Consider the following 13,338-nt stretch of genomic DNA (forward strand, 5'->3'; position numbering starts at 1 on the left):
TGCTTAAAGAAAAAAAAAGGTTACAGCTGACCACAAGGTTGTAAATCCACAGACTGGAAGGAGGAAAAGAGAAACATTGCAAGCGACTGAAGTGTGTGTGGCTGCAATGTTTGTGGGTTAGATGAGAAACAAGCGCTGAGTGAAACGGAGAAGGGGGGTGGCTGGTGTGATTTGTTTGGTGTTCAGAGCCAATAGAAATCCCAGACTGTGATAATATCCCCGTGCAGCGCCGAGAGAGGAGTCACAGCTGAGTCTGCGGCTGGCTTCCCTGTGCAGGCGCTGCCGCCGACCGCCCGGGGCTGCACACGCCAGCGCGCGGCGCTTCTGCGCTTCGGCTGGGGTCCTGCTGTCGCGGACTGTAGCGCCCCGAGAAAGAGGGACGGGGAGAGACAGAGAGAAGGGACCGAGGAGGAGGCTTCCATCACGTCATTGCAGGTATGAGCTTGCCGCGACTCCTCTGACACAGGCACGGTTTCTGATTTCTACCTTCACAAGACACTTACAAGTAATTGACGTTGTTCCATTGCCGGTCCGAATGGAAAGTGCTGAGTGAATGTGTCGCCAGAGTCACTAGATAATTCGGGCTGTTTGCCTGCGTTTTGGGGCCACAAGGTTTATTCACATTTTGAATTATCCATGGGTGTAAAGCAAGGACCTTCAAACTTGACTGTTCGCCTTTTTTTTTTTTTAAATAACCTCAATACCTGCATGCTGTCATGTTATCCATTTATACTTCTTGGTCAGCTCCTTTATAGTTATGACCTATAGCAAGGCAGACACCATGTGATTGTTAGAAAGCAGCTTTGAACATTTCCCACCTACCTACCTGGTGACTGTCCTCCCTGCGGGCGTGGAAGCTACGGTGGACGTGGGCATGGTTTTGATCTTTAAAGCATGAGGCCAGGGTGGACTAGGCTCATGAGTGACATATCACTGGATCACTGTGCTCTGGTTGAAGCAGAAGAAGAGAGGAGGGAGAGCGATTTTTAAAATGCAGTTGTCAGGGACTCTTGTTGTGTACCTGGTTTATTTTTACATTGCCGTAGCAGTTGAAAATGCAGTTGTAATTTTGCACGGGCAAGCTGGATGAGTCCCAGGACCTCATATGTAACTACACTGAAAAGTCATGAATTGGAACGCTGTCTTAAGTATACCTGTAAGGAAATGTTAGTTTTGGGGTTGATTTTTGTTTGATCCTAAACTTGGTAGACGTCTGGCCATTTCTTTCTTGTCCTCTCTTGATTCCTTTTATTTTTGAGATGCTAGTTTTATTTTTTTTTAACCTATTTCCTGAGATTTTACCATGTTTGGCTTTGAATTTTGAAGATGGTTATATAACCTTCCTCCCCGACCCCCCCGCCCTGTTGATTACTTGTGATTAAATTGACATTGCTTAATGAGTTCAGTCTTTCCCTTGGAAGAGCCAGAGGGGGCTTCATGGAAGGCTCAGTTAAAAGATTAGTCTTGTTTTGGGCCATCCTCAAGTACTGGTGTATAACTGCTCTCAATTTCTATAGGAAGAGCTTTCCCTGCAGTGAAGAACAGACACAGGTTGGGACTCAAGTTCAACAAGAGCATGACACTGCAGCAGGTGCAGGAGCAGTAGAATATGTTGTTTTAAGTCCAAATAGCATCTTGTCAGTGGATTCAGAGTAGGTCATATCCAGCCATCCACTGATAACTCACAGTCAGTCTTGCAGTGAGTCTTGCCTGGTTGACAGGGCGGTGCTTATCACAAGGCGTGTGCCTCACCAAGAAAGATAAGAAAGTTATAAGAAAGGTATTTGTTTTCCGTATCGCAGTGGAGAATTTACATTGCCCTGGTTTTAATTGGATGAACATGTTCTCTTGTCATTAAGGGAAATTCATGTTTGCCTATACCATGGAGTAATATAAATAATATAAACTGTCTATATTTTTGCCCATTCCCAGATTTGAATGTTTTAACAAGGTGTTTTTGGAAGCATCTCAAAGAATAGATACGGCAACTAAATACTATATTTAGGAGAGAGCATTTTGATTTTATAGATAAATATTTTTCTCTTTTTACATCATAAGGAACTTGATGTGAAGAATTTACCTATTCAAATGAATACAAATTAACTGAACCAACTAAATACATTCTATTTGTAGTTGGAAGGGTAGCTTTGTATCACTGTCAACATTTGTCGATATTCTCTAAATATAATATCTGAAGTAAAGGGAGACCCATTTCCCTTTTACCACTCAAACTCGAAAACAACGTTGGGCATGTTGTTAGCAACTGAGTGAATGAGACACCGAATATACGGACTTCGCATGCACTGAGAGACATCAATGGATTTTTAAAGACAACTATAAACAATGCTTTGACTACTTGTTTTGTTCTATCATTCTTCACTGAGAGAGGAAATCAAACGTTCCTTCCCTCTGATCTTAGCCCAGCCAACCAGAGCTTCAGACCCCCTTGAGTTACAAGTCTGGGAACCTCTGAACAAGGTACATGCCTTTGAATCTCCTTAAAGTGAGCACCTCTTCCTTAGCCCTCTTCTTCTACAGGAATGGAATCAGACTTTGAGTCCTCGTTGATATGGAGAGGACTGGCCAGCCTGGGTCAAGCACACACGCTGAGAGGCTGCAGAGACACAGGCGCAGGAAAAGATCAGACTGGTCCCAGCTGTACCTGGGTGTGGCTGCAGCTAAGGCACCAGGTGGCATTTTCTCAGTGTCAGGGACCTTTAAGTATTTAGGAGAAAAGTAACAAATTGTTTCAACTAAGGAAATGTGCCAAGCACTGGGCTTGAAGCAAGCCACACAAAGAACCAATAAAAGAGAAGTATTGATTTGGAGAGAAAAGTAAGCCATTATAAGTTAAGCCTCTGGTGCCATCTGCTTCTCTGTTTGCTTAGCTATTTCTACTGCAGTGTACTGGGTTTTTGGGGTTTTGGTTTTGTTGGGGGTTTTTGGGGGGTTTGTTTGTTTATATAAATTGGATATGCTGACCTATGATGTGTAGAATTAATTTTGATCACATGTGAGGCTAAAACAGGGCCCTCACACCGTGAATCTAAATGCAGATATTTCCTAGTGCCACCGCTTCTAGTTGGGAGGATATCTTCGATTGGCTTGCTCAGCCCTCGGGCCCTGCTGGGGTGGAGCACACTGCTTTGCAGAGTCCCAGAGCCATGTGGCAGTAAGAAAATACACAGTGACAGGAGGAAATGACAAACATATAAAGTGAGCTGATATAAAGATTGGCATCCTCAGGCATAAATCCAGGAGCCAAAAGAGTAAGAGTTTATTTCCTCAAGTAAGCTGCAGGTATAAACTTACAGTAAGATTTCCGGAGCATTTTAAACAAATTCTCATGCATACATACATGTCTCTTGCAGGTGTGGGGTGAAAATAAATTTGTCTGTCCTGCGGCTAGCAGTCCCGGACACACAGGCCAGGAGGGGGCAGTATGCAGACTCTGAAAAGCCGAGCCGCCTCTTGACCAGGGGGAGGCTTCGGTCTCCCCATGGCTCCACAAATGTCTCCCTAACTTTCTGCACCTTCCTCCCTCTGGAAGCAGAGTCTGGAGTCTTATTAAGGGCTACACCATTCAGAAAGCTTTGTTTTTATGTTTACTTCCAGACGTGGCATTGCCCGGCAAAGTAAGGAAATCAGCATTTTTAACAGAGCTCAATTTCCTTTTCTTTTCATTAGCTTCACTCTTTGAAGCTATTTAAGCAGTCTTTTTTTTTAAATTTTTAAATTTATTTTAGAGAGGAAAGGAAGGGGGAGCGGGGAGAGAGAGAGAGAGATAGGCAGAGAGGCAGGGAGGCAGAGGGAAACATTGACTTGTTGTTCCACTTACTTATGCATTCATTGGTTGCTTGTTGTATGTGCCCTGATGGGAAATTAAACCCATGACCTTGGCGTGTTGGGACTATGCTCTAAACGACTGAGCTACTTGGGCAGGACCACTCAAGCTGTCTTTATCTTTACTCTGTCAGGAATTGGGTGGGAGAAAGGGAAACAAGATTCAGAGAAAAGAGGAAAAGAAAGAATGGGGTTTCTTGAGTTCATTCACCAGGGAAAATGTTTATGAGCTGCTTCATGCATGGAACTAGTTTTCATGTTCAGCATGTCTCAAATGTAAGTTCCAGGCCACAGGATACATTTTATACACTGACAGGCAATAGGACCTCCAGAATCCTAGCAGAAGAGCTGGAATAGCTCCTCTTCGTGGTATCAAGGATCTAACACATGCACTCAAAAATAAGAACTATACACCTACCTTCCAGTGGTTCAGAGATGGTCAGATCTAATGCATTATAAACCTAGCCCATCCTTTTTTAACAAGGTGTTTCCTTGTCCTGTTGGTACCATCGTAGATCAGTCCTATTCTAAAGTCATACGATAAGTGTGCACAGAAGAAAGAAATAATCACTCTCGAAGTGGGCTCCCGGCAGTGATATTTCTGTAGGGCTAACCCTGATTTAGCTAGGTTGGCGATTTTACCCTCAGGACACCCTTTGCCACCTTTGATTCGAATGTCACACAAGTCGCTACTAATCAGGAGGGTCCTAGGAGAAAGCTCAGAGAGGGACTTGGAAAATGTCAAAGAGCCTCAGAATAAAGGCATCTTGGGTGGAAAAGGCTGAGAGGAAAAGACAGAAGGGACATCCGTCTGAGGATAGGCACCTGAGGGGGGAGTCACAGCAGCTGTGTCAGGAAAGACTGATCCCGAAGCCCCAGCGGTTTTGGATCCTAGAAGGGCCAGGACCTGCCCACCGAGGGCTCAGGGCTCTGGGTGACTGAATGAGCCTAGGATACTCCGGTTGCCACTTTTCTGTGGTGCCCCTGTACTCTGCTAGGAGGTGTGATGTCCTTGAATCTAAGCAAAAAGTTTTTTCCAAGGACAAAATAAAGACTTGTTGGTGTTGGCAGAAAAGGGAGGTGGTTGTGTTGTCTTCCTCAGTCTCAGTGAGATTAGCCTCTGCGGCACCCTGTTTACTGCCTGCCCCTTCGTAGTGCCGTGGTGTCGGAAAGCTTGGGTGCCAGGGGAGGATGCATCCAGGGTCACTCTGGAACGAGACACAGGACTGTAGTAGAAAGGTGTCAGCTAATGAGAGGGAGCAATAAATCCTAGAGGCTGAGGTGCGGGGATAATAAGATTGATCCCCAAAGTCTAAGACCAAGAATCTCCACTGTTGTTCTTCAGGGTTTTTAAAAAAGAATTTTATTTATTTTTAGACAGAGGGGAAGGGAGGGAGAAAGAGAGGGAGAGAAACATCAATGTGTGGTTGCATCTTGTGCGCCCCCTGCTGGGGACCTGGCCTGCAACCCAGGCATGTGCCCTGACTGGGAATCGAACCGATGACCCTTTGGTTCGCAGGCTGGCAATCCACTGAGCCTCACCAGCTAGGGCTGTTTTTCAGTTTTTAATGTGGCCCTTCCCAGATAAGCCCTAGGTTCCATCTCTCTTTTCTAGATTACTTTCCAATAAAGAAATCTCATGGCTGTTGGGGAATCCTCTTTGAAGGCCTTAACCTGTTGAGAGGCAAAGCAAAATAAGCACATCATAGCATTCGGCAGACACGATGACCCTCACAGGAGGACGTACTTCAGGATGTGTCACACTAGGAACACATTTCTGAATTATGAACGCAAGGGAATTGGAAACAAAGGAAATATATGATTTATGGAAAAATTCTCTTGAAGGAGAGCTTTTGAAGAACGTGATGCCAAGAACACGAATATTCCCAAACTTTCATGTTATGGATTAATAGTCTGAGCTCAAATTATTTTCTGCTATAATTTATTTAAACAGTGGGAGAGGGTACAAAAGGGAATGCTTTGAGCAGAGGGACACTTGACTAGCTCATGTGAAATGCTGAGTTGACTTTGTCTATTGCTAACACTGTCTGCATTGAAAATGCCATTCAACCTGGCCCTACAGCTGCAACTCCAAAGGCTGGGAGGAAGCTAATCTTATCATCTATGGAAACCAGCCACCTCGCTCTGCTTTTATGCAATAATATCCCAAACCCTGGGTAATGCAGTATGCTTTCTAATTATAGTAGCAGCATTTGGGGAGAGTTGATAGATATGCAATATCATCCTTATAGTTAATAAAAATCAAGCAGCTCTCTAATGACCTTCCCTGCCAACTGCTTTGGCTGGGAATCTAAATTTCATTGGGTTTTCAAGCAATATTTCACTTTCCCTTATTAATTATTTTAAGAATTGAGACTCATTTAACATTTGTTGAATCCTTAACATGTGCTTGGTTTTACCAGACATGTACATGAATATTATCTAATTTAATCTTCACCACAACCCTGGGAGTTTATCTTCTGCAAGTTTTACTGTTTAATAAGAGAATTGCTTCTAACCATAACATTTGATAGCAGTTGATTCATGCAAGCATGCATTCAATAGATATTGAGTAAGTTTCCTCCTATAATATAACAACAGCAGCAGCAGCAACAACAACATATTATGGTTACTATTACTAGTGTGGCTCTTATATTATATCTTCATACACATAGTTGCTTTTAAGTTGATCACATATGTGAAAATAAACATCTTTCTATGGCACTGTCTTGTCCCTGAATGATTGAAGTTACATGTTTGAAAATAATCTTGTTGATTATTGCTTGGTTCAGGGTCTGATCCATAGGAATATCTCGCTTGGGAGGCTATAAACAGATGAAAAGTACTCACCCTAAAGCCTGCTACTTGAGAAGAATAGACCTGTGTCAGTTTAGCACTGGGCTAAGGACATGCCATGTCTTGGGGCCACAGCGTCTAGCCTGCAGGACATCCGTCCCCTTCATCATTCCTCAGGAAATATTTGGAGCAACACAGAAATGGGGAGCTTCAGACATACAAATCCAAGACTTGGAATTGACAAATAATATAGAAAAAAATACTTAAGATATCTCACTTCTGTGAACTCACAGAATGCAAACTTCAGAGGGGACAGATTTTTTTTTTTGGCCTAGAAGAGGGTTATCTGGTTTAATGAAAACTTATTAACCTAAGAGGTTAACAGATCTGGGTTTGCACCTGTTCCTGTTTTTTACACTTGAAGCGTGACCTTAGGGAGAGGCTGCAATCACTGGAGTTCACTCTTTACCATGAGCAGGCGGAAGGAAGTAGTTCGTTGTATTTCATTCCAGCCCTAAACATCGGTTCTACTTGCTTCCTTCTGTGATGATAGTTGATGTGGCTTGAAAGATGACTATTTGCTAAATATTTTATAGGTATCATCTAACTTCATAAAAATCCTAATATTATTGTTATCCCCATTTTAGAGATACCAAAGGCGTAGAGAGGTTAAGAGCTTTTAAAATGTCACCCAGCCAAGCAAGTTGCAAAACTAGGCTTCAGACCGTCCTTCCACATTTGCCATAGTATGTTGTGCCTTTATTCACTTATTCATAAATATATATTGAGGAGATACTGTGTTCAAGGCTCTGTGCAAGGTTGTAGGGTATAATAGTGAAGAGCTCACAACTAGTGGGAAAGACCAAGTATAACTTAGTAATAGAATGGTATTTGCTGAATATTATAATACAAGATGCTCTGGAAATCTATATTATTCTTGTCTTGTTGACAGAACCATTTGACAATTTTGGTCATTATAATAGCAGAGATCCTTTCTTTCCATCATTCCGGGTATTTTCCCCTTCCAGTATAGCATGGTTTTAGTCTTCCTTATATAATTATTTGTTGTGATATGTTTATATCATTCACTAAATCTTGGTTCCCTTTAGGAGAGAGTCCATTTCTTTTTCACCTAAAAAAAAATCCCCAGAACAGAATTGGCTCTTCATCAATGGTGGCTCTATCAAGATCCAACTACATCTCATTTAGATGGAGCTAATTTAGAGCTAAGGTCAGACACAGTGCTTATCTGCTGAAAGACATACATCTTGCATAAGTTAAACAAATGAGAAACTCAGTCATTTGTCCTGGAAAAATGCTTTTCTTTTAGCCTTGTGTTATTGACCCCTTCTGTTACACATCCCTGTTTAAAATGATCACGTCAATAAGAAAACCGAACTGCCATTTTTTAAAAAATAAATTCTGTTTTTTTAAAAAAAGATTTTATTTATTTTTAGAGAGAGGAGAAAGGAGGGAGAGAGGTAGAGAAACATAGATGTGCAAGAGAAACATCAATCGGCTTGCCCTCCAACCAGGGTCCTGCATGTGCCTTGACCGGGAGTGACCCTGTGACTCTTTGGTCTTCCAGACGATGCCCAACCCACTGAGCCACACCAGTCAGGGTAATAAACAACAACAACAACTGACCCCTTTCCCCTTAGATTGCCAAATTTAAAAAAATGACAATAGCCAACACAATAGCCATCCAGTGTGAAAGAATCAAAATTATACCGATTTTTCTTGTGAGATTGGCAAAAAATATATTTTTGGTGTGCCACAGAGTTTTAGTAATTAGTTTATGTGTGCCATGAGATGACTCACAGCTCTATGTGGTTGCAAAAGGCAGATTTTAATCTATAATGGAAGGTTTTTGTTTGTTTGTTTACTTTGGGAAAGTGTATGAGAATTCAGGGGAACATATCAATTTAGATGGAAAAAAATTGCATCTTTACTTTGATGACTTTGTAATTGAAATTTCACATTTCCTTTAGTTATGAATGTGAGCAACTAACCACGGTAGTATTAGCAGAATTGTGGCTTTGTCACCCATAGAAATCAGAGCTATTTTTATATCACATTACAGTCGATACAGATGTCTCAAAATATCACTTACATGGATCACTACTTCAAAATTATGGTACTTACTATACCTGCTTTTAGATCCTATTATTATTATGGTATAAAGAAGACTGTAGAAATCTATATTACACTTTTATTTTCAAATATATTGATATATATACCTATTTGTGTCACATATATATACACATACACACTGTATATAGTTTCCTGTGTAATGTTATATATTTCTGAATTTAGAAACATTTTTTCTTAGAATGAGATCGTAGGCTTCATTAGGCTCAAAGGGGTCCATGTGAATGTAAAAAAAAAAAAAAATGAAAAAAAAGGTAAAATGACAAAAAAAATCTACTGTATAGGGTGGTAATTTGGCTTATGCAGTCTGCCCAAAAAAGTCCAACCATTGTTAATGTAATGAGAACGATTTGTGCAAAATTGATGTAACCTGGCAGCCAAGGAGAGTAGACTGGAATGTGCATGCGTGAACAAGGATGACTTCACTGTACTAGTCAGGGGCGATGGTAGATGCTGTTGAGTGAGCATGTGTGCCGTATGGCCATTGCATTCAAAATGATTGAGCAAGTAGAGCAAGCAATCTGCAACAAATTTTGTGTTAAGTTTGAACATTCCTCTTCAGAAACTATTTGGATGATTCAGAAGGCCAAAGATATGGGCAACTGGTGATTGGTAGCTTCATCGCAACGACGTGCCTGCTCACGCATCACCTTTGGTGCAGAGTTTTTGGTGAAACATCAGATCGCCCAGGTGACTCATCCCCGCTACAGCCCAGATTTGGTGGCCTGCGACTTCTGACTTTCCCCAAAACTAAAATCACCTTTGAAAGGGGAGAGATTTCAGACCATTGATGAGGCAGCTGATGGCGACCGGAAGAACTGTGTGAGATCCTAAGGTGCCTACTTTGAAGGGAACTGAGGCATCATTGTCCTATGTGCAATGCTTCTTGTATCTTCTTCACTAAATGTCTCTATGTTTTAATAGCACGCAGCTGGATACTTTCTGGACAGGCCTTGTATCAGATGTTGATCTTTCTGTCACCTGAAGTTGCTGCAAATAAAACTGACCACCTTGGGAGCCAAGAAAGCCTGTGCTGGTGAGGGTAGGGATGTGTGTGCTGGCTGGAATTCAATGGAGGGGAATTGTATATCAGACATGGAGCTGGGCCTTGATGCTACCACCTACCACTGAGACTTTGCATGGTTGAGACAAAGAGATGAGGAAAAGTCCATCTCTTTGTCTCAACTTGAACATGTGAGGGTTTGAGCCACCTGGTTTCCTTAAAAAGGGGAGAGCTCCAAGGGGCGTAATTCATGCCGCAGGGCTTTGTGTTTGTAACTGGGATGGTCTCAAACATCAGTAATTACTTGTTAGATGAGTGAATTGAATGGCTAAGGGCCAGAGTTGATGATCAAGTCTGGCTGGTACCTGAAAATTCAGAGCCTATCTTCTTTTTATCATGGGGTTCCTAATCATGATTTCATGCTGCACTGGAATTTCCTTTTCATGTTCTTTTTTCCTCTGCCCCCCACTGTATTGTGAGGTAACCAAGGGGCCACAATGATTTTTGTCTTTATGTTTCTCGTACAAGATGCTTAAGGTTTGGCAAATGAACGAATCAATGAATGAATGCCCCTGTAGAGTCATTACTGTTGCAGAACCAATGGCCCCATTTTTAAAATAAGTTAAGGAAGAAAATGAGAACAAATAACTTCCGATTTTACTCTACATTAGTGCCTTTGCAGGACAGGCTCAGGGAGAACCTTAATCCTGTGTCATACTGTTAAATTCTTGGACACTGAGTAACCAAAAACCTCAGAAAGAATCCTGTTAATGGTAAAGCGAGCAACCTCTTCCCCATTCAACTCAACGGAAGTGTTGACAGCAAAGAGCTTTCAGGACTTCTGGGACCTTGGCAGGCTCTGGCAGTTTCTAGGGAGGTAAAGTATTTTATTTGGGACTTAGCTGAGGAGAAGTGAAGGTCTCCTTGTTAGAGGATGCCAAGGGTTCCTGCAGGGGCATCCTCCATTCTCCTCTGGTTACGAAACTTTTTCTGGAAGGCATTGCTTCTGCTGGAAGGGAGAGTTTGGAGGCAGATAATGAAGGATTTATTGTGCATTTACTGCACATTCCAGAAAGTTGAACTTCTAAGATTTCATTGAGTTTTTATAACAACTTACTGTGGTAAGTGCTCTTGGGCACATTTTACCAACAAAGAACGAAGGCTCATTGAACTTCAATAAATTTCCTAAGTTCATGGAGCCATTTGTCATTAAGTAAGCCTTAAACAAAGGGTTAAAGAATGCAAAATAAAATTCACTACCTTTACATTACCACAGAGTTCTGAAACACTGCTTTTTCTTTCAATAAGTTTGGTTCTATTGCCTCACATTGATTTAGTTTCCTATCAGAGACTCACAGAGATAACAATCCAAGTGGATTGTGTTGGTTGAATAATAAAACACTAAAGTGGTATGCAGTAGGTTTGTAGCATAAATTTCGGAGTCAGTTCTTGGCTCCATTCTTATCTGTGTGGGGACTACTGCTTAACATCAATCCTCACCTAAAATTGTATAGTATTGTGTTAAGAATTGCATGATATAATGCGTTTAACCCAGGCACAAAAACACAACTATTACTAATTTTTCTGTGGAATTTTGATATTGGTGGATTGGGCAAAATAGCAAAGGTCTTTAGAATGAGTATCTATGAATGTTTGGTAAAAGAACAGTTCATTATTGGGTATACTTGGGAACTGGGAGTTCACATTCAATTTTGTGAACTGAAACAAATCAATGAAAGGGTTTGAATTTGAACTTTATTTTTAAAATGAATATAAGAATTATTTGGAAGAAGAGCTCAACACTCTTAACAGAACCATCCATTCATTTGACAATATTTATGGAGCTAGAGCTAGAAAATGGCAGAATATCAAAAGAAAGACTGTATTTTCAAGGATCTCGTAGCTATTGGGGAAGACAAGACATGCATGTTGACAATAGGGACACAAGACAGAATCTTGCAGAATTGTTGAAGATGTGGACAAATCAGCTGTCATTGGTGCCAGAGGAGTGAGATGACATTTCTGATGAGGAGCTTGCAATGCTCCAGTGAGACCTGGGCAAATCACACTTTCATAGCTTCCTTTCTGTTTTCCCTGCCCCATATCATCTGTTACATATTTAACGCCTTCTAACTACAGAATTTTAGAGACTACATGCTAGTTGGTTGTGAAAGTAGACCTAGAAGTCAGGTTTCCTGGCTCCCTGTCTATCCCTCTTTCTACCACACCACGCTCCCCAGTGACCCTCCAGAATGAGGCTGAGTCAACAGTACATGAAGTGTTGTAAGACAGATTTCACAAAAGTCCAAGGTACAGCCTACGGCTATGTGCAAAGGTTGGGAAGAAGTCACTTTGCTTTGGGGACAGACAGTGGAAGGATTTTGTATAAATGCAGTTGAGTTTGTTGTTGTGTAATTTGAATGAATTTTCCCCCTGCTCTCTGCACTACTAAATATTTGAACTCCAGAGTTTGAACTCCACAGGGCTCAGACCCATTAAAATAATCCCAAACATTATAGAAGTCCAGCAATGTCTTCAGCTCAAGTGATGAATGAATGGAAAATGGCATAAAGTAAAGGGAATAAAAAAGTAGCCTTTGATTCTCCTTCCCAGGTTCCCAAGTGCTATGGTGCATTGATGTTTTCGTCCTTCTGTTTGAACCAAGGATGGATCTTCTTTGTGAGAAAATATATATATATATATATATATATTCAGGTTTTTCCCCATCTCCAACACTATTGCCTTTAGTAGTCCAAATGCCCCAGTTGGACTGGTTTATTTGGTTGTGCTTAGAATTACTTTAACCAAAAAATGCATCCTCTGGACAGGGTTCAGAGAAAGAAGGGGATCTATGTCAGTCTATCCAGAACTGCCCCCCTCTGTCCGTCAGGGGAAGACTTCCTGCCATTCTTTAGCCAGGACATGTTGGCCCAGGGCTCCCCTGCCTACACTCACCTTTTATTGCTGGAACCAGACATGCACACATCCAGACATCCACATGGGACAGACTGGCCAATGAAGAGGAGACACCTTCCTCACTTCCTCTCTGTGGAATGAATGAATGAATAAATGAATGGGGTACAGCAGTCCTTGCCCATGGTGCTCCCAGTCACAATGAGCATCAGCAACAGATGGACTCTTGTTGTGGGGGAACTATTGTTCCTTGCAGAGTCAAGCAGATGTTTGCCTCCAGAAGAGAAAGCAGCAGGGAGCAGGACAGAGATCAAGCAGGGTGTGACCAAGACAGAAAAGCCACATTCCATGCTTATTTCTCTTATATTTGCCATCCTACTCCAGTTGAGTTTATGTGCCATTCACCTTGAGTAATTGAACTGTGGAAGATACAACTGACCCCTAATAAAAGTTCTTCTCATTCAAATTTGGAGCAAAAATTGTAAACTCTATTCTTGGGGTCCAAGGAGACAGCACTGCCAATGACTGATGTCTGAATGGGCACCATGTGGGTTTGTACAAGGGGAAGAAAATAACCCTCAGTTGTAAAAATGCCTTTGGTCTTCATACGGGTGATGTGCACACACATGTGC

General features: G+C 41.7%; 1 protein-coding gene across 1 annotated transcript in view; it reads left to right on the forward strand.

The window, feature by feature from the left end:
- The first annotated feature begins 205 nt into the window (after positions 1 to 205).
- Positions 206 to 13,338, forward strand: part of GREM2 (gremlin 2, DAN family BMP antagonist) — a 104,649-nt gene continuing 91,516 nt past the window's right edge. The window contains exon 1 of the mRNA XM_054576715.1: positions 206 to 435. The gene's annotated coding sequence lies outside the window, so the exon portion shown is untranslated. The remainder of the gene's footprint in view (positions 436 to 13,338) is intronic.

Source organism: Pteronotus mesoamericanus, unplaced genomic scaffold (genome assembly GCF_021234165.1).
Source record: "Pteronotus mesoamericanus isolate MK-2021 breed Mesoamerican mustached bat unplaced genomic scaffold, CSHL_Meso_final contig_347, whole genome shotgun sequence".
In the NCBI taxonomy this organism is placed as follows: Eukaryota; Metazoa; Chordata; class Mammalia; order Chiroptera; family Mormoopidae; genus Pteronotus; species Pteronotus mesoamericanus.